The 23,616-nt window shown below is 40.9% G+C and overlaps 1 long non-coding RNA gene across 2 annotated transcripts in view; it reads left to right on the top strand.

Moving 5' to 3' along the window:
• LOC118151652 (uncharacterized) overlaps window positions 1-23,616 on the top strand; it is a 213,194-nt gene that overhangs the window by 186,449 nt on the left and 3,129 nt on the right. Inside the window, exon 4 of one of the 2 annotated variants that reach the window (XR_013526672.1) lies at window positions 22,652-22,729. This is a non-coding gene — a long non-coding RNA (uncharacterized LOC118151652). Of the gene's footprint in view, window positions 1-22,651; window positions 22,810-23,616 lie in introns of both variants that reach the window. The other variant, XR_013526671.1, reaches the window with a different exon arrangement.

Raw genomic sequence — 23,616 nt, 5'->3', positions numbered from 1 at the left:
CAATGGCAACAAAAGCCAAAATAGACAAATGGGATCTAATTAAACTAAAGAGCTTTGGCACCACAAAAGAAACTATCATCAGAGTAAATCAATAACTAACACAATGGGAGAAATTTTTGCATTCTACCCATCTGACAAAGGGCTAATATCAAGAATCTACAAAAAACTTAAATTTACAAGAAAAAGCAAACAACCCCTTTAAAAAGTGGGCAAAGGATATGAACACACACTTCTCAAAAGAAGACATTTATGCAGCCCGCAAACATGAAAAAAAGCTCATCATCACTGTTCATTAAAGAAATGCAAATAAAAACCCCATTTAGATACCATCTCACACCCATTAGAATGGCAATCATTAAAAAGTCAGGAGACAACAGATGCTGGAGAGGATGTGGAGGAACAGGAAGACTTTTACACTGTTGGTGGTAGTGTAAATTAGTTCAACCATTGTGGAAGACAGTGTGGTGATTCCTTAAGAATCTGGAAATAGAAATTCCATTTACTCAGCAATCCCATTACTGGGTATATGGAATTTATAAGCCAAAGGATTATAAATCATTCTATTATAAAGACACATGCACATGGATGTTTATTGCGGCACTGTTCACAGTAGCAAAGACTTAAAGTCGACCCAAACGCCCATCAATGATAGACCGGATAAAGAAAATATGGCACATATACACCGTGTAATATTATGCAGCCATAAAAAGAATGAGCTCATGTCTTTTGCAAGGACATGGATGAAGCTGGAAACCATCATTCTCAGCAAACTGATACAAGAACAGAAAACCAAACACCGCATGTTCTCACTCATAAGTGGGTGTTGAACACTGAAAACACATAGCCACAGGGAGGGGAACATCATACACTGGTGCCTGTTTGCGGGGTGGGAGCTTAGGGGAGGGATAGCATTAGGAGAAATACCTAATATAGATGATGGGGTGATGGATGCTTCAAACCACCTTGGCACATGTATACCTATAAAAGAAACCTGCACATTCTGCACATGTACCCCAGAACTTAAAGTATATTTTAAAAAACCCAGAAAACCTTGAATTTCTAGATTACCCTCTACCCTCTGCAAAGTGGCCCCTTCTTTCCTGTAGTAGCTTTTTTCCCTTGTTTAAACATGAGGCAGAAGTATCAGTTTTTAAGACAATACACACTTCTCTCAGGATCTAGCTCCACCTTTCCATTGGCACCAAAACAGTAATTACTTTTATACCACAACATAAGCAACCACAAAAGTGCAAAGACTGATGAAGAAAAAAGATCGTACCACAAAATAACTGCAGGTTCAAATCAAAATATAGCTGAGATAGTAACTAAAATCCTTAGCATTCTGATATTGAGAGTAATGGACATGAAGCTGGACAACAACAACTTTATCAAAATGAGAGCAAATTTCTGTGATACAGTTTTTTGTTTTTTGGTTTTTTTGAGATGAAGTCTTACTCTATTGCCAGGCTGGAGTAGAGTGGTACAATCTTGGCTTACCACAACCTCTGCCTCCCAGGTTCCAGCAATTCTCCTGCCTCAGACTCCCTAGTAGCTGGGATTACAGGCAAGTGCCACCATTCCCAGATAATATTTGTATTTTTTGTAAAGATGGGGTTTCAGCACATTGGCCAGGATGGTCTTGATCTCATGATCTGCCTGCCTTGACCTCCCAAAATGCTGGGATTACAGGCCTGAGCCACCACCCCCAGCCTCTCTGATGAAGTTTTTAATACCCTGGAAATGATCCTGGTATAAACTTAGAGAAAGCAAATGCTCACAGTAAATGCAGTAGAGCCACCAGAATGATCATGAGACAGCAGAGAAAGGAGTTAAGAGGCTGATAGTCGTAGACATGGTGAGTGAATACACTGCATAAGGCCAGAAAACACTCCATCTGATTCTGTTCCATGGGAAGACCCAGGGGAAAAAATGACCCTTTCTAAAACATGAGGACTGTTCACATCATCTGAATCCCTGAAGGCCAGGCCAGAGCTGAGCATAGAAGATACTGCTACAACCAAGAGCCCTGAGAGCAATGCAGATGATAGACTCCCACAATGATGGAGGCCAAGTGGCTGTTCAAAATAGGTACAGTAGTAATGACAGCATGGCCAGTGTGGTAGTGTATGTTGCCTGAGCTACCTAAAACCATGGCGATACTTGATAGAACCCAGGAGAAGGATAGGTGGCAACTACCAAAGATATTGCTCAATCTATATGATCAAGTATCAGGAGACTATAGGAAACCACCCAGTAGAAAGTCATGATCCCTTGTCCCACTTCCTGAATTACATTAGTTTTCAGCTTCAGAACTTACATACTGAAGGAGGTGCCAAGTCCCCGGGAAGACCCTACAACTCCACTATTATATAAAGATGCTCCAGTTTCCCACCTCAAATAGTTTCAGCCATATTCTTGATAACAACACACTAGAATAAAAGGAAATACCCAGACATTTCGAGTAGTACAGATATAGAATCTAAAGGGACAGTAGTTGTCGTCATCACCCTCCATAAGAGTGAGCAGTTGAAAGCCAAGTAATAAATGAAGTTGTGACTCAGATCTGGCTCATAGAGGTTGGAGACCCAGGTCATAATTATTTTCCAGGACCCAAATATATCATTGGAATGAATATACTTAGAAGTTGGAAGAATCTTCACAATGATTTCTTGACCTGAGGTGCAATAACCATCATAGTGAGAAAGACCATAAGAAAGCTTCTTAAGGCATCCTTCTACTCCAGCCAACATAGGAAATAAATACATAATATTGCAGGAGATTTCCACCAAGATGGCCAAACAGGAACAGCTACGGTCCACAGTTCCCAGCAAGAGTGATGCAGAAGGTGAATGGTCTCTACATTTCCAGCTGACATACCAGGTTCATCTCATTGGGATTCATTAGACAGTGGGTGCAGCCCAAGGAGGGTAAGCCAAAGCAGGGTGGGGTGTTGCCTAACCTGGGAAGTACAAGGAGCCAGAGAACTCCCTCTCCTAGCCAAAGGAAGCCATTAGGGACTTTTCATGATACTCTGACACTGTGACACTCTAGCTCATATATTGCACTTGTCCCATAGTCTTCAAAACCCACAGACCAGGAGATTCCCTCCAGTGCCTGTAACTCCAGTGCCTGTAACACCAGCACCCTGGGTTTCCAGAACAAAACTGGGTGGCTGTTTTAGCCAGAGCAGTTGGTTTTTTTCATATGCCCTAGTGGTGCCTGGAATGCCAGTGAGACAGAACTGCTCATTCCCCTAAAAAAGGGGGCTGAAGCCAGAGTGCCAAGTGATCTATCTTGGTAGGTCCCATCCCCCATGAAGACCAGCAAGGTAATATCCACTGGCTTGAAATTCTTACAGCCTGCACAGATGTCTAAGCTCGACCTGAGATGTTCAAGCTCTGTGAGGGGAGGGGCATCAACCATTGCTGAGACTCAGGTAGGTGGTTTTAACCTCGCCTGTTTAAACAAAGTCACCACGAAGTTTACAGAGCAACTGGGTGGAGCCCACAGCAGCTTAGCAAGGCCTCTGCAGGAAGACTGTCACTAGACTCCCTTCTTGCTGGGCAGGGTATCTCTGAAGAAAAGCAGTAGCCCATCAGGGACTTATAAATAAAGCCCCACCTTCCTGGGACAGAGCACTTGGGAAAAGGGGTAGTTGTGGGTTCAGCTTCAGCAGACTTAAATGTCCCTACCCAGCAGGTCTGAAGGGAGCAACAGATCTCCCAGCACAGTGCTTAAATTCCAATAAAGGACAGAATGCCTCCTCAAGTGTCTCCGTGACCCCCATGTATCCTGACTAAGTGACACCTCAGACAAGAGAGCTCTGGTTGGCATCTGGCAGGCACACTTCTGGGACGAAGCTACTAGAGGAAGCAACAGGCAGCAATCTTTACTGTTCTGCAGCCCCCGCTGGTGATGCCCAGACAGGGTCTGAAGTGAACCTCCAGCAAAACTCAAGCAGACTTCCAGCAAAGGGGCCTGTTAGAAGGATAACTAACAAACAAAAAGAAATAGTTTCAACATCAACAGAAAGGATGTCCACTCAGAGACCCCATGCAAAGGACAACAACTTAAAAGAACAAGGTAGATAGTCCAAGAAGATGGAAAGAAGCCAGTGCAAAAAGGCTAAATTCTCCCAAAACCAGAACACTTCTTCCCTTCCAAGGCATCACAACTCCTCACCAGCAATGGAACAAAACTGGATAGAGAATGAGTTTGACAAATTGACAGAGACAGGCTTCAGAAGGTGGGTAATAACAAACTTCTCCAAGCTAAAGGAGCATGTTCTAACCCAATGCAAGAAAGTTAATAAACTTGGAAAAAGGTTAGATGAAATGCTAACAAGAATAGCAAGCATAGAGAAGAAGATAAATGACTTGATAGAGCTGAAAAACACAGCACAAGAACTTCTTGAAGCATACACAAGTTTCAATAACTGAATCAATCAAGCAGAAGGAAGGCTATCAGATATTTAAAATCAACTCAATGAAATAAAGTGAGAAGGCAAGATTAGAGAAAAAAAGTGAAAAGAAATGAACAAATCCTTCAAGAAATATGGGATATGTGAAAAGATCAAATCTATGTTTGATTAGTATACCTGAATATGATGGTAAGAATTAATCCAAGCTGGAAAACATTCTTCAGGATATTATCCAGGAGAACTTCCCCAACCTAGCAAGGCAGGCCAATTCAAATTCAGAAAATACAGAGAACACCACAAAGATATGCCTCAAGAAGAGCAATCCCAAGGCACATAATCATCAGATTCACCAGGGTTGAAAGGAAGTAAAAAATGCTAAGGGCAGCCAGAGAGAAAGGTCGGGTTACCCACAAAGGGAAGCCCAACAGACTCAAAAGATCTCTCAGCAGAAAACCTATCAGCCAGAAGAGAGTGGGGGCCAATATGCAACATCCTTAAAGAAAAGAATTTTCAATGCAGAATTTCATATCTAGCTAAACTAAGTTTCGTAAGTGGAGGAAAAATAAAATCCTTTACAAACAAGCAGTTGCTGAGAGATTTTGTCATCACCAATCCTGCGTTACAAGAGCTCCTGAAGGAAGCAGGGAAAGGAACAACCAGTACCAGCTGAAACTGGATCCCTTCCTTAAACCTTATACAAAAATTAACTCCAGTTGGATTAAAGATTTAAATAGAAGACCTAACATCATAAAAACCCTAGAAGAAAACATAGGCAATATCATTCAGGACATAGGTATGGCCAGACTTCATGATTAAAACACCAAAAGCAATGGCAACAAAAGCCAAAATAGACAAATGGGATCTAATTAACCTTAAGAGCTTCTGCACAGCAAAAGAGGCTATCATTAGAGTGAACCAGCAACAAACAGAATGGGAAATTTTTTGCAATCTACCCATCTGACAAAGGGCTAATATCCAGAATCTACAAAGAACTTAAACAAATGTACAAGAAAAAAAACAACCCCGTTAAAAAGTAGGGGAAGGATATGAACAGACACTTCTCAAAAGAAGACATTTATGCAGCCAACAAACATGAAAAAAAGCTCATCATCACTGGTCATTAGAGAAATGCAAATCAAAGCCACATTGAGATACCATCTCACACCGGTTAGAATGGCCATCATTAAAAAATCAGGAGAAAACAGATGTTGGAGAGGATGTGGAGAAATAGGAAGACTTATACACTGTCCATAGAAGTGCATATTAATTAGTTCAACCATGGTTGCAGACAGTGTGGTGGTGATTCCTCAGGGATCTAGAAATAGAAATACCATTTGACCCAGCAATCCTGTTACTGGGTATATACCCAAAGGATTATAAATCATTCTATGATAAAGAGGCATACACATGTATGTTTATTGTGGCACTGTTCACAATAGATTTTAAACCAATCCAAATGCCTATCAACGATAGACTGGATAAAGAAAATATGGCACATATACACCATGGAATATTATGAAGCCATAAAAAAGGATGAGTTCATGTCCTTTACAGGGACATGGATGAAACTGGAAACCATCATTCTCAGCAAACTGACACAAGAACAGAAAACCAAACACCTCATGCTCTTACTCATAATTGGGTATTGAACTATGAGAAAACATGGAAAAAGGGAGGGGAACATCACACACTGGGGCCTGTCTGGGGTTAGGGGGTTAGGGAAGGAATAGTAGGAGGTGGGGTATATGGAAGAGATAGGATTAGGAAAAATACATAATGTAGATGATGGAGTGATGGATGCAGCAAACCACCATGGCATGTAACAAACCTGCACATTCTGTACATGTACCCCAGAACTTAAAGTAAAATAATAATATTGCATCCTTTGTGGAATGGCAGAGATTAGTGCTACCCTTAAAGATCTACAGTTTGCAAAAATAGTAATAATGCAAAAACATTTAATTCATTGGCCTCCCTGCTGCAAAATTCAAGAATGACAATGGATCATTTAACACTCAACCAAGTAGTAGCTCCAACTGTAGCTGCTTTGCCAGATGTGATATCTTCATAAGCACATAACAACAGAGCCCTAGGAACATGGTATGCAGCCATTGGAATGGTGATTGTGTTCATTTTCAACCTATCAGGAAGGAGGATTGGAAGCAATTTGTCCTTTCATGAAATAGATAAATATATGCATATATAGTCTTTCCCCAGAGCTGTGTTAACTCTCCAACCTTCTATCAGTATAGTCCAAGGGACACTGTGGACATTCTGTAGAATGTCACTTTGGCTCACTATCTCAAAGGCATAATATTAATCAAACCAGACTAGCACGAAGCAGCAAGAATTTTAGAAGTTTTGTTAAGCCACATACACTCCAGGGAATGAAAGACAGACTATCTAAAGATTCCAAGCCCAACCATATCAGTAGAGTTTTAGGTATCAGTGGGGTATGCAGGAGCATGCCCTTGAAGTACAGGACAAATTAGTACCCTTGTCTTCTCACCCCCAAGAAGGACATACAGTTCCTGGTAGGCCTCTTTGCATTTAGGAAGCAGTGTATTCCTGTATCTACAATGGAGTCAACATAGTCTGAGTATGAATACAATTTGTTAAATGTATAATATTTTTTCAGTTTTAAAGGGCATTTAATCAGGAGGTAGGATTTGGAAAACTGACTCTGGTATGTTAATTGTTTAAGGAGAAACAAAGTTTAATTTTTGCTTGAAATTAGTTCTTAATTTTTTAACCTAATTCCTAATCCTTACAAAGATCTTTCCAACAGAAAGCTCAGTAGGTTTGGGTAATAAATAGTAAGTCACTCCTGGCTTCTGACTCATTGAGTGATGGTGGGATTGCAGTTTCATCTTCTCTATAAACTCTCTCTTCACTGTAAGTTTAAATGGCTTAAAAGGCTGTCAGCTTTGAGGGGGAACCTAGCAGGAAAGCTCTGTAGAAGGTCTAGGTTGCAATGCAAGTGACCCTGCTGCTTGGGTCTTAAGATCTGGCAGATCCTATGGTATTATACAGAGTATATGGTATTATAACAGAGATAACTATGGTGGAAAAAATTGTATACAAAGTATATGGCAAGCCACAGTAACAGCAGGCACATAGGTTTCTGGAACAAAGATATGCCATCTGCACCAGAAAATTATGTGAAAGACTATGGTGTGCTACTACCCTGGTAGCATTATGGTGGGACATGAAATGATCTTGTGACCATAACTTCCCACCATGGTTTTGGTCCTGTCAGATGCATCAAGTCATATGATGAGACAAATCTAACAGCAGTCTCTTGTATATGGAAATGGTGCATCTGATATAGGGTCTAGGTCATCAGATACCCAAGTGTTTGCACAGTTGACTCATGAACAAAGTAGTTATGGTGGCAGGGAAGGAGTCTTCACCTAGACTTAACACTACAGATTCTCACTGATCAAAGCTGATCTAACTACTGCTGCTTTTGAGAATAGCCAACATGCCAGTGATAGAAACCCACACTTAGCCTCTAATGTGGCAACATTTCTGAGAGGACTGACCAGCCTCTTCATGGCAAGTTGATTATATTGGACTGTTTCCACTTGAGAAGAAAAAGCAATTTATCTTGATTGAAATCAGTACATTCTGAATATAGGTATGATTTTCTTGTTCCCAGGGCCTCAACCAGCCCTGTTATCTGGGGTCACATTTGATCCCAAACACAGGATCCTATATCACATAGGACCAAGGGGCCCACTTTGTAGCACAGAAGGGCCCACTATGAACACTGATCATGGATCTACTAACCATAACATTACTGTACTGCCCAGTAGCTTCTGTCCTGCTGGATCAGAAGGATAGCATTTTCAAAGAGCAGCTCATGGGGCAGTTTGGAGGGGGCACTGCAAGGAGGGGCTCCATCCTACAGGATACAATGTACACTCACATACAATGACCATTACATGGTATTATGTCCCCAGTAGGTAGAATACCAAGTCTCAGAAAGAAAAGTGATATTGGGATTGCCCCGATTATTCTGACAGATCCCACTGAATAATGTATGCTTTCTGTCTCTGAAACTCTGTGTGTAAAAGACCCAGAAGTTTTGAACCTCAGAAAGGGAAGGCTTCCACCCAGAGGACACAGCAAAAATATCACTAACTGAATTCTGATTGCTACCTGGTTACTTTGAGCTCTTCAGTGTGGGATGTCCCTTAGATGGGGTATGTCCTAAGATGAGGTGGCTTTCTTTGAGGTCAATGCTGAGGAAGGAACTCTACTATGAGCCTTCAGCAGCCATGACTCCTGGCATCTGAGGAAATGAGCATCTTCATCTTGAAGAGGGGATTGGCTGACAACCACAGCATCCACTACAGTCCATTCCTTACACCTCTGGGCAGCATACAAATTTTGTGGCCATTTTACCCCATCTGGGAACAGGTTTCTCAGGATTTTGATAAGTTTCTATTCCCCACAAAATTATAGGAAAATAGTGACACAATTTACAGTTCCTAACACTGGAGCTGATCTTAGGGCCGCAATGGACAGTCATCATTTTATCCATCTGTTGTAGCCACAATACCACTCAACGTCTCCTCTGTCTCACCTGCTTACAGGTATTGTTTCTGTGAGCAAGCCCTAGTGTGCATGCAGCTCTCCACCACAGAGCATCCTTTCCAGGGAATCTGTCCTTCCGTAGCTCCATTTCCCCTTTCCTCAGAGGGACATTAAATAATTTGCAGTACATACAGTGCTTAGAAAGAACATTACAGAAAGTACATTGACCTGCAAACATGATATAATCTGCTCACCTCTGACAATGTTCAGCTCATAAGGCAGTTATCTTTTTCTAAAACTTGCTTGGAAAACTGGTAGAGAATTCTCCCTAAGAGTTTTAATTTTGAGGGGACACAGATGCAAAAAACCAGTTGCAGTTGGTGTATTAATTAGTTTGTAAGGGCTGCCATACTGACACCACAGCTGAATAGCTTAAAAAAAAGAAGTGTACTTCTCACAGATCTAGAGTCTGGAAGTTCAAGATCAAGGCATTGTCAGGCGAGTTCCTTCTGAGGGCTGAGAGGGAGAATCTGTTCTATGCTGTTCCTCTCCCCCAGCTTCTAGTGGTTTGCTGGCAACTTTTGGTGTTTGCTGTCTTATGGGGCGTTATCCAAATCTCTTCCTTCATCTTCACACAGCATTCTCCCTGTGTGAGTGTCTCTGTTGCAAATTTCCCTTTTTACAAGGACATCAATCATACTGGATTAGGAGCCTACCCTATTCTACCAAGATCTCATCTTAATTTAACTAATTGCATATGTAATGACCCTATTTCCAAAATAAGATTACATTTTGAGATACTAGGGATTAGGACCTCAATATAGGAATTCTTGTGAGGTACAATTCAACCCACAGAACTGAACTTTGGGGTGAAGATTGTATTTCCTTGGGAATTTAAGTTGGAGAAAATACAAACTGTACAAGTAATAGGCTTGGGGTTCTTTTCATGTGGGAAATTTAGATCATGATTTCCCAAGAAACATGACTTACTGTCTACTTGCTGTTTGGGGTGTCTCCTGCATGACTGCCTTTCAGGTGAGGCAGCAGAAAGCACTGGACTCCATTTGTGTCCTGACTTGTACCTGTCTCTTTGCTCCATCTGAAAACCTTATGGCACAAAAACCAAGAAAAAGAATAAAGTGTCTTCTCTGCATCAGTCCCTAGTCATTGGTTACAGCTAATCTTCCGGAGAAGGAGAATTCAATCTAGCAATTAGAATTATGGGCACAACTTCTGGAAGATGAAAAACCTCAGCTTGTTTGGTTCACTGAACCTGAAAGGCCTGCATGCCATCTCTCACGGCCAAATCGAACATCTGTATTTTGGTTGGTACATGCCTTTGGAGTTGGCACTGGCCCTGTGACCACAGTGCCTTCCACTGCAGCTATTCTAGTAGCTTGGCTCTTTTCTACCCCCTTAGGTCTTCTGGTGGAGCAAGAGGACACCCACGGTGGAAGCCGAGAGAGTCATCTTAATGAATGGCATATTACAGTCCTTGTGAATGGGACTTGCATTGTTTCATAGCATAGCTGGCCAAATTCTTATGACTGACAGAGCAAGTCAAATCAGGCATAAAAATGATGTGGAGTCTTTTCTTTCAGGAAACCTGTCACAAAAGCACTCTTGTCCCAACCAAGGGTCCCTTTTTGTATGAATTTTTACAGAAAAGTTAAATATTATGTACGAATGTGGAGCATGTCCTATGTAGGAGGACTCTGGAACTAAAATTAGTCAGGCTTACAGGGTAAAGAGCCGTCTCATGCCCTTAGTTGTATCATTCGTGTGGTGGATCTGTGTGCACAGACCCCTGAATAAAAAACCTGGGTCAATGTTTCCAGCTCTGGCCTCTCCTCTGGCAACCATCTCATTAAATGCAGGATTCAGGAACCTGGTGGAACTCCTCCACAGCTGCAAAAAACATATTTCAGTCCTGAAGTGTCAGAGGCAGAGGCAGAGCTGGGAGGACGAACTGAACGCTAAAGTAAATAAAAACATCTTTTAAAATGTCGCCAAATGGAAGCTCAGAGGGAGTGCCACCAGGAGCAGTTCCACATGGCGAGGGCTTCCGTGGAGAAGTCTGGCTGGCGGGCCGGGAGGATTCAGTAATTAACACTGCCAAAGCCTCAGGAGGCCCCATTTCAGCAACTCGATTTGGAAGCGGTTGCCTGAGTACAGTCACCCTTCAGCGGCACAGCTGGGGTGTGGAGTCCATCAGCGGCTGCTGCATGTGTGGCTCAAACTTTGCTGTGAAGTAGAAGAAAATCTGTGGGGTTTCTTTTGGGTGCTTTAACCCCATGGGGACAAGGGCTCATGGTATCTGATTTTTGAATAGTCAATTAAGTGAGGGGCTTTAAGAATGCAGGAGCAGCCCACTCCTGGAAAAACAGCCCTGAGATGGCTCCATAACAAGATCAGAGTCAGAGAGCCATGCAAAGATACTTTGAGCTATATCCCTGTACATATAGAACAGGCTATTGCGGGCTGGAAAGAGGGCCGAGGAAATACTGGGAAGGACACATAAAGTTACATACTACGAAATAGAGTCTAAAACAGGGTATGGTAAGAAAGAACGAGAGCCACTTCTTAAAGAAAATATTAGTGAGGAGGAGCTGTGCTGTAATGGAAGAAACATAAATTGGGTGTGGGTTTATGGGTTCAATTCCCAAGACCAACACTCTTAGCACTGTGAAGCTGGACAAGTTACTTAACCTTTCTTAACTCGTTTATTATATACATAAAATGAGAATTATGATAGCTCATATAGAATGTTTTTATCATGAATATATATATATGTAAGCAGATACTATCTAGTAAGGAAGCTATAAATATATGAACATATACACCTATGTATAGTTTTGTGTATATCTGTCATTTATTGATCAGCTACGATGCATTCAACAAACTTATTGAGTACCTCCTATGAGCAGGCAAGTCTTCATATATATGACAAGTGAGATTTTCTCTTGGGGCATACCTTCTAGTAAATGAAGGAAGGAAAAACAACAGACAGTTGAACATGTAAATAAATAATACATTTTCAGGTGTTATTTATTTATCTGTTCAACTGTCTGTTGTTTTTCTTTAAATGCTGATGATAGGTAGGGAGACCTATTATCAGCATTTAAAAGGACGGTACACGAGGAACTAAAAAGACTGCTTTAAAACACAGTCTTAATCTCTTGAGAAGAGTCTTGGGGTTTTTTTAGGTTGACTGGTCCCAGGATATTTCAATACTTTTCCTCATGCCATTTTGCTGATATCCCTGTGGTGGTACACACTACTGTTCCCATTTGCCAATAGAGAAACTGAAGTTCTATAGGTTAGGTCTGATGGAGCAGGCTTAAAAATGTGGATATCCAATCAGAATTATGTGAACTACACTGAACACATCCTCTTTAGTATGTGGACATCAAAAATCAATGGATGTTTCCAGCCCACATTAACTTTTCTTTTGTAGGTAAAATATTGCTTGCTAGCATCTATATGTATTACATATTTTTAATCAGGGATATCCACTTAGAATTTTGGAATATGTCACCTATCATCGTTAAGCACTGGAAAAGACATGGAGACCTCAGACCATCATAGTGCTAGGTTCCAGACATCTGCACCACTAGGTTCCCTCTGCAGCCATTTCAATCAGTCTTAAGTAGGGGACTCTTTCATAATAAACCAAGACTCGGCTGGGCGCAGTAGCTCACTCCTGTAATCCCAGCACTTTGGGAGGCTGAGGTGAGTAGATCACTTGAGGTCAGAAGATCTAGACCATCCTGGCTAACATGGTGAAACCTCGTCTCTACTAAAAATAGAAAAAATTACCCGGGCATGGTGGCACGCGACTATAGTTGCAAGTACTTGGGAGGCTGAGGCAGGAGAATCACTTGAACCTGGGAGGTGGAGGTTGCAGTGAGCCAGGATTGCGCCACTGAACTCCAGCCTAGGTGACAGAGTAAGACTCCATCTCAAAAAAAAAAAAGACTCCTTTCAAGAGATTAAGACTATTGAGTGGAACTGCTTTGAACAAACATCTCTGAATTGGAAAGGTCACATCTTTAGATTTATTCTTTTCATGTTTCTTGTTAAAGCCTTTATTGCTTGTCATGGTGTATATGGTTTAAGTAAAGGGCAGATACCTAAATTTTCACTGTGGGGAAAACACTGCAATGGGGAGAAGGAAATTAAATCATATACATCTTTATCAAAACATGTTTCTAGCTAGATTTGAAGCCTCAGTTCTTTTTTTATTATGCCAAGTTTTAAAATTATGTAAAACATGTCTCTTTGGGCCCACAGGAAGAATGCAGCTAAAGAGGGGTAAAATGGTGCTAATGCAAAGCCAAAAATCATAGAGGTGAGAGCCAGGACTCACGCTCACATCTCCACAGTCATTGTTCTTTCCAGGTCACTACATTGCTTCCTGCATAAAGAATCATGTAAATTTGCCAAACATCGCCTCAGGCACAGGGTAGACAACAGTAAATGTTGATGTCCGTACATAGCCGAGGAAATGAACGAATGGATGATGGCACAGATCCCCTCCACAACTGCTTCTCTCTCTTAAGCTTCACCCTCTCTTCTTACCACCTCCCAGTGAAGTCCCTAGGTTCCAGGCACCCTCATTCATTGGTTGTCCCTGCCTAACTTTTGGTAGCTTTAAATGTCTTTCCTTTTTTCATGTTATTTTCTCTCTCTTTCTCATCAGACTTTCTCACCCCTGGGGTGCAAAGGCCTTCCCAGCTTCCCCTTTCAAAAGGCTCCCAGACTTAGTAAATACTATCAGTCTTGTCTAAGATTTAGCCCAGATTTCTCTCACACCACTGAGTCCTAAGCACTGAATTTTCGCTCTATGTTGTTTCATTCAACCTTTTAAACAACTCGAGTATGCAGTATGGTTCCCATTCTACACTGAAGACAACTGAAGCCCAGAGCATTTATCGGCTTCTCCAAAGTTTCCCTGCAGTTAAGTAGTGGAGTGGTAAATAAACCTATGTCCTCTGCCCTGGTTTGCTGGTTAAAAGCATGACATTAGATCAACATTAATTCTATTTACCCTTCTGTTCTTAGTGGTGAGTAGGCAATAGGGTGGCAGTATGTAGGGGAAGGAAAAGAACGGAAAGATCCTTCTGAATCATCCTGTGCTGAACCAAGTAGTTGAGTACTGGGGAGTGGTAATTAACATTTTGGGAAGTAGTATTTTGGTAAAACCTTAATGGTGAGCTTTGTCAAACACTACTTTTCCTAGATCTGCTCTGTTGAGCAGCTAATTAATTCTCTTGGGGCAATTACCCAGCTACCAGAAGTGGTCTGCTGCAGGCCCATGCCCCTAGGCACAGTCTGTGTTAAATAAACAGCAGAAGAACCCTGAAGCGGCAGGGCTGTAGCCACTCCTTCCTCAGGTCAGCACTTGGAACACTTGCTCATTCTGGGCCCGGCTGCACAGCATCATGCACAGGTGGGTGTTCTGTAAGTGCTTTTTAATGATGGTGGTGGTAGTGATGTATGAAGGTCTGTTTATACTTGCAAAGAGGGTCGTGTATTTTAACAAGGAGGACTTTTGATTGGCATTTCAAAGAGGCCAGTGTTGTTGGAAAATGTCAGCACCCTGTGTAGGAGGGCACTTCATAAGTGTTAAGGGATTGGGTCTGCTAAGGGGATTAGAATAATTGTTTTGGAGTGAATGGGCAGGCTCAGTAAAGGTGACCTGAAGCCATTTTAATGGGCATCGTGGAACTCATGGTGACAACTCAAACTAGTGGATTAAGATGCTCTGATGGAAATTCCCAATCACTGCTTAGCATTGGTTCCGTTGGGATACTGGCTGCTTATTGTATTGCTGTGTCTGGTAGGGTGACTCAATTTCTGGGCTCTAGTAAAGAAATGCTGATCTAAGGAACTGCCACTCCACCATGTGGCACAGGTCTCCTTTGCCTCCAAAGATGAAAGGTGCCTATTTCCATGGCACTTCTTATTCGGGGAGAGTCTTTTAATTCATGCCAGTTAAAGATCACTCAGGGATGAAGTCAAACACAGTCAGAATAGAAAGTCCTATAGATGAAAGCAAAGAAGGGAAACTTTTTCCTGAGTAAGCACCAGGCCTGCTTGCTGAAAGTTAATATTGCATCTAGTTTGCAAGCTTTAGAAATAAAAGATAAGCTTCAGAATGAATGCAAATGTAGATTCTAAGTTTAAAAAGAATAGTGGTTTATATTATGTACTAGTAGTACATTTCTATCTGAAATCCTTTATATATATGATAGGAATGTTGGGTAAAACACTTAAATTTCAAGTACTGGTTGACTCAGCCAAAAATTATTGACCCAGGTCCTTTTGTTGGCCAAAGGCTGGGATGCTCTCATTGCCCTTCATGTTTGGATATTTTTGCTTTCTCCAACTTGAATTTCTTTGTGCATGAGACTATCCAATGTCCATAGACATCACTACCACCCTAAAAGAACTAAAAGAGGGTACTCTTGAAGCAAAAACTGGCCTTTTCTGCAACTTTATTTCATCATGAACATATGAAGATAATTACTGATTGATGATTTCAAACTTTACAGTGTTGTGAGTTGGCATGGGGGCTTTAAGCAATAATGCTTCGAATAGTTATAGTTTATCTAAATCAGATGCTTTTAAGGAACTGGCTAAAGTAGACAAGGAGGGAAGCATAGGGCAGGCAGGGCAACACATCAGCTTGGGAGCCATGGAATGTCCAGCTTTGCTGCAATGTGAGATTTGCACCTGCAGCAAACAAACTTTGGGTTCCTCTAGATTACAAATTGAGGAACTGTGTATACAAATATCACTCAGTCTGAAAATTCCATGCCTTCCCACACTGGTTTTTGTAAACAGAGTCTTAACACCCACGTTACATACCTAGCCTGGGCTGCCCATAATCATTCCAGTTCTTTTGGTGAGTAGACAGTAACTGCTTCAGAGGCTAGACTCTTTCAAGGTTAATGCTTATGTGCTTTACTTACGGAGCATAACTGGTCCAAGATGGCTCTTTTTTAAATTAAAAAAATATATAATCTGCAATAAAATTTACTGGCTCTCTATGCAACAAGCTCTTTCTCTAGACACATTCATCTTTGAAATTCCTCACTCAGGATTCTCAAAGGGCCAGGAAGAGTAATGAAGATCTTGATGAAATAGCCAACAACTTTTTGAAATATAGTTTCTTTAGAACAGTGTCAGAACCACTGTGGGTGGTTGTTAAAATGGAGATTCCTGGAATTCAACCCAGGTCTACGAATCAAAATCTTGTGCTGGTTCAGGAATCTTCCATAAATATAAGTCTCACAAACACTTTTGTGAATCTCTGCCAGATGCCACCAACTTGTTCTCAGGGACAAACACCACACCTATGCTACTGTTTTGGGTGAGTAATTTTCATGCTTATAGATAAATTCATCTAAGTTTGCTTACCTACATTTTTGTCTGATTCTAGGGAGATGGATCACTGTCTAAATGATTTATCTAAAACAGAAACAAGGATTTAAACAAAAATCTTCTTTTGGTCCTTTCTTCTCCATCCCTCCCTCCTTTGCTCTCTTCTTTTTCCCTTCTCTTAAAACTTTCCTGGCCTCAGTTACAAACATATGTGACATACTGAGGAATATAGAAGGTAAAATGCCAGACAACAATAAAATGTCAAGGTGAGCCAACCTCATTTTTGGGATTCATGTACAAAGTCTGAGGGGGGAAAATTCATTTACAGGTGGGTTCTCCAGAGGAAGAATGGCACACTGCAAGGCTCTTAGGGAGAGCATAGGAAAGCTGGAAAGCTGAATGCTGAAGAGTAAAATAAAGACATAATTTATGAAAGAGGACAATCAGTAGTGAACTGAAGATACCTAGGGACACAAAATGCAGCCCAGTGTCACTATGCTGGCGAATGTTGTGTGAGGAAGAAAAGAGTTTAAAGAGATTTCTTTGACTTCTAGCTGAGCCAAAGAAGTGAGTACTCACCTACTTATTACCAAAAACATGGGATCACAAAGATTTAGCCAATATACCTCCATTCTGTCTATCCCCAAGTCCTAAAAGTCACAGGAAACATACCCAGATAACTTTCTCATTTTCATAAAACTCCTTATCAGCTGGGTGTGGTGGCTCATACCTGTAATCCCAGCACTTTGGGAGACCAAGGCAGATGGACTGCCTGAGTTCAGGAGTTCGAGGTCATCATGGACAACAAGATGAAACCCCATCTCTATTAAAAATAGAAAAAAAATTAGCCAGGTGATGGTGGTGGGTACCTCTAATCCCAGCTACCCTGGAGGCTGAGGCAAGAGAGTTGCTTGAACCCTTGAGGAGGAGGGGATGAAGACTGCAGTGAGCTGAGATCATGCCATTGTACTCCAGCCTGGGTGACGGAGTAAGACTTCATCTCAAAAGAAAAAAAAGTCCTTATCATAGTCTGTTTTAAACTTAAGTTCCTTTTTCATAATTCATTTAGACATGATTAAATATGTCTTCAAGAAATTAAATGTTTTATTCTAAACCCATCTTTAGTGGTGGCAAAGCGCTGTATGATTTGGTTATCCATAGGCCCCTTCTCATCTATGATTCCCTAATCGAGCTACAGAGCTTTTATTCATTTTTATCAAAAGAACCATTCCCTTGGCTTATGACTGAATGCTTAAAAAGTGCAAAATCATAAGCCTACTAAAACCCATTTCACGGCAAGGTGCTCAGTGAGAAAGTAGCTAGAAAATCATGGCCCAGGGACTTTGGGTTGGAGAGACACGGATACGCAGATGTGGATGTGAACTGTCTGAGGCTGGAAGCCCTGGCATTGTGCTGCAGAGTTGAGGAGGGGCTGCATTCAGGATGAGCATTACCAGATGTCACAGGAAAGTAAAAGGCAGCATCAAGTGAGGAAACTTCAAAGACACCATTTTCTTGCTTCATAGTAATTCCCAAGGCTAAGTTTGATTATGGCATTAGTGGAATGAGTAAAATAGGTAGAAAAACTGAGGCAGGGAGAAGTTGGATACTTCTTTAACATGATGCATGGACATAGCCAATACTAAGAGACAGACCATGCTTCAGGCAGCTATTATTTCCTCTAAATTAAACCAACACTAAGGGATTATTTGGGGGAAATGATAGACCAATTTCCTAATTTTTTAAAGGCTAAATAAAAATAGAATCAACGTCATTCTCCTGTCAATGACAGAACAATATTCATGTACTCTTTTTCTTTGGCAGGATTAGTTCTAATCATTCATGTCTGTGAGAACTACATTTCCTGGAGAAAGGCATTGGGAAAGTTGAAGTTAGAGTTACATGTTTTCAAACTCATGGTAAAATCTTTTTTTAAGTGGAAAATAATTTAAGTAATGTGGTTTTACCTTCTTCTCACCTATCCTGTCCCTCCAGTTTCTGGCTTCTGGTTGTGTAGCAAGGATATTAGGGATAGGGGAGCAAAACAGTTATAAAGTTGAGCCCTACAAATGGTAGATTTGGCTTCTGTGATTCTGCTAATTGGGTGGGCTCCTGCTTTCTCCCTCACTGATATGTTCCTAAGGGCTTCACTGCACACATGCAGACATGTTCAGGGATTGATTCTAAAGTAAGGGACCAATGCTCACAAACTTGTGTGAATATCAGCCTTCTTATTTAGATCTGGGATTCAATTTTGTCAGTGTGCTTTGGTGTAAGATTAGAAGTAAATAGGGCCTTTGGTGAAGAGGAAAGAGTGTATTATGTTCACATGGATTAAAATTTGTGTTAAAAAACACAAACAAAACTGTGTAGTCCGGCAAACAAAAATAATAAAAGCCCAAATATAAAACTGCAGGTCAGATTTAGCCTTTGGGATGGTAGTTTATGTCTTCTGCTTTAAAATATTTTATATTCATAAATGCCATTCCAAACTCAAACTGCAAACCAAGTATGAATTTGGGGATATTTTGGGTCATCTACCTTTCTTGCAATACTCTTATCATTAAACTAGTAATTGAAAGGCAAGTGAACAGGAGCCATCCATTTCTTTGTCTTTCAAAATGGCCTATAGATGAACATCAAATACTGAAATTTACTAAGTGTATATACTATTAATTTGATTATATATAGCTAGATGTTTCTTAACATAATATTCTAAAGTGGTACTAGCAAAAGAAAATTATTTTCAAAAATATTCTGAGTAGCACAAGAATGAAAACAAAATAATACCACACTATTGGGAAGCAGCATTTGTGTAATATTATTGTTACTGTTATTAAGAGTATTATTTCCTAATCTGTAGCAACATTAACTAGTATATGGTAAGAACTTAATTCATGTTTGCTGAATTAAAAAATCAAAGCTGTTCTATAATACTCCATCTTCTATAGCATATTTCAAAGTCCTGAGTGGAAATGTCAGTATAATCAATAACTAACCTGCCAGCATAGCAGCGTCACAGAAATCTGAATCTTAAATTAAGACATAAAGAAAAATATCTCTACTCCCCAAGTCCCATGGATAGAAAACAACTCAGTGATTCTGTAATTTGCTCATGTCTCATTGATATAGTACATTGTAGAACTGAAACATCTACTAAGAGGAAGAATGTGCAGTAAATTCAAACCAGTTAAACCTTAATAGTGTAAATGAAACCTTTAAATTGTGTGAACCACTAGCAGCCTTGCAACTCTTTACATGTGCAAAAAATTGAATGAAGACATATGGTCACCATCAACTTGGTTATTTAATTCTGAGATGACACACGTATTAGTCTAACTGAAAAGGGGAAGCTACTATATAGCTGGTTGTAATTAGCCCACCACAAATTTCTATAACCACTTCAGTCTAAACCAAAAGCCAAAATGGCATTTCATGATTACACCATCCCACCCAGATTTGCATTTCTTGATGAATTCCCAAGGTTAGGCTATGAGCCATACTGTAAAACCAACCCTCAATTACACCTTTTTAGAGGGGAAGATTAGTGGCAGGTGGTGCCTGCTATAAAAGCCTCATTAAAACACCTTCTGGTGGAGTTTCACAAAAGGAAGCCACCAGATGGAGACCCATCTCCACATGGTAGTCTTACCTCAAATGAGAGTTTCACCTGACACTTTGGGGACAGACCATTTTTTCTCACCTAACAAGCTACTGAGGTTCAAAAGACGATCTATTAGGATTAATCGTACTTGATCACTAATCCATTGTAATGCCATATGCTGAAAGCGTTGTTCACTGTTAAGCCTGGAGCCAGGTAGAGCCCCTCTGGTAATGTAAACCCTCCCATTTTCCTGCAGCTAATCTAATTTCACCTCCTCCCAGACCTCGCATGCCAGGAATGATGCTGAACTCTTCCTACACTGCCTCTGATGCATTTTTGAATGGTAGCAAATCTGATCTCAAAGGTAATGATGCTGAAACCTGCTGACTAATTGGAAAATGATTTTCCTGGTGCTGCTTGTTTAGTGGGGTGAATGGATAAAAGGTATTCATTCTATTGTGCACAAATTCAAAGACTTAGCCCTGGCCTTCTTAATCTGCACAGCTTGATATTACTCATCTCCTCCACTTCTCTCCTTCTCTAAATACGTGTTTGTTGAATCTGTGATTTACTGAATTGGAACAATCGGCCAGCTGGGCAGCGAGAGTGAAATTTATGTCTCATAGAGGAAATTCTGTCACCTTATGCAGTCCTTGAAATGGCAAGTATTTTTTCCAGTGGTTTGCCTTTGGTATAGGTACAAACCCTTAAGTGCCAAACAGTGTAACTCACCACACACACACGTGCACATACCCACATACGGTTTTCCTTACGTGTTTTGTGTTATGCTGCTTACAAAGCACCACCCGCTAAGTTGCTTCTTGCTCAAGGCCCTTGTTTCTGAGTTGCACACATAAAGATAATCATACACACAGGCCACATGAGCTCCACACATTTTGCTCTCTCCCTGAGCTCCAATATGAAGAGTTAAATGGAATAACTTTCAAATTCCCTGCAATATTTTATGGTCACTTGGTTCCAGCTCTAAACAGACTGCTAGAGGGAATAGAGAAGATAATCCATCTGCAATGTACACTAAACAATGTCATCAAGATGACAATAGTTGTCCTAAAGTGACACCACACATTAAGCAAACAAGGCCAGGCCCTCGACACATACTAAATGCTGTGTTTCACACCTTCCTAAAAAGCGTCCCCCGCCCCCCACCAACTGCCATGGTATTTAAAGCATTACTGTAATTGGAAGATCTCATCAGTGTTTCAAAAATGTGATTCTTATATTGCATAATCACTAGATTGAGGGGAGGTACTTACTAAAATGCAGATTCTTAGACCTCAACACAGATTACTGAATCAGTCTCCAGAGGTAGAATTTGTGCAATTACATGTTTGTTAACAAATTTTCCAGATGCTTCTGATCCACATTAAGTTTTCAAGTTGGCCGGGTATGGTGGCTCACACCTGTAATCCCAGCATTTTGGGAGGCCAAGGTTGGCAGATAGTTTGAGCCCAGAAGTTCGAGATTAGCCTGGGCAGCATGGCGAAACCCCATCTCTACAAAACATACAAAAAATAAGTGGGACATGGTGGTGTGTGATTCCAGTTTCAACTATTCGGGAGGCTAAGATGGGCGTTAGAGGCTGCAGTGAGCCTTGATTGTGCCACTGCACTCCAGCCTGGGCAAGAGAGTGAGACGCTGTCTCAAAAATAAAGAGAGAAAAAAGAAAAACAAAAAGGTATAAAGTCCAATGAAAAGAACACAGGATCCCATTGCCCTTGATTGGTTGGGCCAACAAAGCCAGGGCTCTGAGACCACTGTACTCCTCTTTCCTCATCCAGAAAGCCCTGTGACACTGAGGTCAGGCAAGACAATGACACTGGTTGGGCAAGGAAGGGGATGATAAACACCCCCACTGGCTTTCTGGATCAAATTTGTAACGTGCAAGGTTGTTATGAGTGTTCTGTGCTATCCAAACAGTATATCTAATATGTCCCATACTGTACGTGTTTACAAACCCTTAAAAAATCTTAGGTTTCCAATGACACTTAGTAAATAAATCACTCTAGCTTTGTTCTTACAGTTTATGTAGTCACCAGACCCCAGAGATGAAAATATAGCCCCAGCATTCTACAGCTGGAAGAGTTTATTTTGTCATACATGAAAACTGCTAGATTTGGCTAAGCAAGAGGGAATCTCTTAAGATTTTTATCTTTAACAAAAAGAAAAAGAAAACCACTCAGTAGTCAATAGTAGTCGATCCATTAAAATGAAGCAGGCAGGCCTCACTTTTCTTATAATTGCACACAGAGCATATTCCTTCTCTATTTGATACAACTGCATTTCTGAAAAAGCTTGGATGATACCTAGTTTCGTTAGTCTCCCCTTTTTGTTCCTAAGGGCAACTTTTACTTTAACATATTAAGTCATGTAAGATGTCAACATTTTCTTGTAAGTTTTGGTAATTAAACTTCTGAGAGGTAGATCCTAGCTCATCTTCAGATGGTGGAAACCCACCTGATCTCCCTCTGCCCCTTAACCCACCTCCACTCAGCATCCATGGCATGAGTGCTTTGATAAAAAAGAAAGGAACCCAGGAGGAAGGAGTGTCCTGCACTGAAGCCTGGACTCAGAAGAGACAAGTCAAGGAGAGATCAGCCAGGATGGGTCTCCCCCAGGCTGGCTCTGGGGCCTAAATCTAACCATCAAGAACCATAATCCTCTCTCTTTGTGTGCAGGAGAGAATTGACCCTGGCCTGATGAAGAAAATGGGAATCAGTCCTTTGGAAGGATCAGGAAGCAGCTGATTGGGCAGGGTAGCAATCTTTCTGCATTGAAGTCTCCATTTTCCTTGGGACATGGTGGGGCCAGCAAGAGGGTAGAGGATTATTCCCAGGTGCGTGACTCTCCAGAGCAGCGAGAGGATCAGAGTGGCCTCCTCCTTCTTACTTGTGAGTTATGACCTAGGAGAAGGGTCTGAGGCTTTGTGTCAACAGTTGATCAGTGAGAACAATCTGATAACTAGTATCAAGCTCTCAGATCCTATTTCTACCTGGAGGCTGGTGAGGCCTAAAGATTTAGATTCATCTTTAAAAACTAAAACTATTTAAATTTGCCCTTGTTCTGTTTGTTGTTGTTGTTTTGTTCTGCTTTGGTTTTTGATGGTGTGTTCTTCCTCCCGATATCTCCTTTTCTCCACTGCTGCCCTGCTACTAGTGGAAGAGAAAATTAACAGTGCCATGATGCTTTTCAGGAAATATCACTCCCAGTGACTCTCAGGAAGCCATAGGGCTATGGAGGGGGAGCTCAGAATTGAGTTTGTGACATAATGTATACAAATGATTCTGAATTTTTTCTTTACTTTTCATTTATATTGTTTCTTTGATAGTAACATCTATTGCTACAAAATACTACACAGCCCACAAACATCAGGGCACAGTTGAAAGCTTTTCATATAAAATAGATTGTTCTGCTTTGATAAGAAAAGAAGCAAGGCAAATTCTTACAAGGCAGCATTTACTTTTGTCTTTATCTACTATCTGTGGAATGTTGCCTTAACTCCGAATTTTCCTTGCCACATTTCCCTCAAACATGCTTTTCTTGTCCTTAGTTGTTATTTCTTCATTTTATCAAAATGGCTTCCCAGACTCTTCCTGGATCTCTCTGGAGGATTCTGGGTATTCCTCCATTTAAAATTTCCTGT

This window comes from Callithrix jacchus, chromosome 1 (assembly GCF_049354715.1).
Source record: "Callithrix jacchus isolate 240 chromosome 1, calJac240_pri, whole genome shotgun sequence".
In the NCBI taxonomy this organism is placed as follows: domain Eukaryota; kingdom Metazoa; phylum Chordata; class Mammalia; order Primates; family Cebidae; genus Callithrix; species Callithrix jacchus.
The sequence above is the reverse complement of the archived record's forward strand: the minus strand, read 5'-3'. Positions and strand labels throughout refer to the sequence as shown.